Source organism: Myotis davidii, unplaced genomic scaffold (genome assembly GCF_000327345.1).
Source record: "Myotis davidii unplaced genomic scaffold, ASM32734v1 scaffold9, whole genome shotgun sequence".
Lineage (NCBI taxonomy): Eukaryota > Metazoa > Chordata > Mammalia > Chiroptera > Vespertilionidae > Myotis > Myotis davidii.
Genome location: NW_006299435.1, coordinates 1,497,761 through 1,499,849, shown reverse-complemented (window position 1 = coordinate 1,499,849; position 2,089 = coordinate 1,497,761).

Sequence of the window (2,089 nt, the reverse complement as noted above, 5' to 3'; positions counted from 1 at the left end):
CAGCTTTCTGAGGTGAAAATCTTTAAAACCCAGGTCATAGGTATACTGTTTGGATTTAGTGTAGTCTTGAGTCTAGTGTTCACAAAGAATTTTTCAAGTGATATCTAGAAAAATTATAATTATTAAAGTGGATTGAGTCCCTTAGATATTTTGATAACATTAAAAGCTATCAAGTCCTATACTCTTCTTATTCAAAAAGTTAAATTTTATAGGCTTTAAACTTGCTAAATTAAACAGTATACAGCCCCGAAAACAAAAGTATACTTGTATTTGTCACAAAGAAAAAAATGCAAAATGATAATATAGTTATGTTGTAACCTTGTTTTTATACCTTTCACTCTGACTTGTAAAAAATTGAGGCATTTATGGTGAGAAGAATATTATTTCCCCCCACACTATCTGGAGGGAGGGATAGGAGGAGTTAGTCAGTTGTGCCAAGCTAGTGCTAAGAGTCCTCAGATGGTTGTATACTACAAGTTACAGTATAAAGCCAAAATGCAGCAAAATATCCAGTTACAACTTTAGTCATTTTAAGTTTAATCTTTTGGTTTGATATAATATTAAAGCTTCTAAGTAGGTTTTAGATTCCTTCCCTAGAGTGTATTGTTAGTGTTGATTTTCCCTGTTTAAAAACAAAACATTAAGTTATGGCTCCTGCCTGACTTGCATTGTATACTAGACTTCATTATTGTCTCCCATGCTCCTTGGGTTACTTGGTTTATGCTAGCCATGAAAAGCTCTCAGAAACAGTTTCATGCTTCTACCAAAGAATTAAATCTGATCCTTAATATCTGGTATTTTGCCAGTAAGTCTACTGATAAGGGATTATTGGAAGCCAGTTACACAATTTGAAAATAAATTTTAGTCTCTCCTTAGGCCAATGCTTCACTCATTGCAAAACATTTTTGCAAGTATAAATGCTTAGGTTTTATTCATTAACAATACATTTTAGACTGGTTTAGAATTACCAGTATATTTTAAAGCCAAGGATAAACAACTGAGCAGTTTGCTGTCTTTAGAACAGTTTGTGAAAATATGGAATAAAGATGTTTTTGTTTTCTTGTTATTTTAAATATTGTACAGAGCTATTATTATTAATGCATTTTTTGGGAAAACCTTAAAAATTGCCCCAAGTATTGACATAGTACATCAAACCACAACACAGTATTGTTAGTATATTAAACTTTTGTTCTTCGTGCATCTGTAATTTCATTTTCTTTTTAAATATAAAATTTTGCTTTTGTTATAACTAAATTAAAATTCTTCAGTGCTAATGTGTTATATATAAACAAAAGACTATGCTTTGTTGGAGGAAATTTTTCTTTCTTAGATTGTGGTTGTTGTCATCCATTTTCAGTTCTTAAAGTTTTATTTTTTAAATAAGATGCAACTTAAAATTTCCTTTGCATCAAGGTGTATGCAAAACATTGATGCAGTGCATCACAAAATGAAAGTTTATATTTAATGAGGAGATGCTTTACACTGTACTTTTTAGTGTTTTTTGGAAAAGTTACATTTAGATCTATTCTGAAGCTGTTCATTTTTAACAAATAAAATGTTACAGGTCTCACATGATTTATTCTTAGCTGTAAAGATTGAGTTGTGGTTTTTAGATTGTTCTATGTAACAAAAAACTTGGTAATAATTATATTTATAATTTTTAGGATTTAAAAAGCTACATGCCAAACTAAATTGGTAAATCAACCTAGACTCATAATGCATTTCTGTAACTGCCTTTTTTTTTTTTTTTAATATATTTTATTGATTTTTTTACAAGAGAGGAAGGGAGAGGGACAGAGAGTCAGAAACATCAATGAGAGAGGAACATGGATCAGCTGCCTCCTGCACACTCCTCACTGGGGATGTGCCCGCAACCAAGGTACATGCCCTTGACCGGAATCGAACCTGGGACCCTTGAGTCCGCAGGCCGATGCTCTATCCACTGAGCCAAACCGGTCAGGGCTGTAACTGCCTTTTTAACCATTTTATTCATAGGTCCAACAGGAAGTAGCCAGGAGTTGAAATAGAAAATCAAATTTACTTAGAATGCGGACTCTTAGGCTGAATGATCCTATAGAGAGCATCTAGT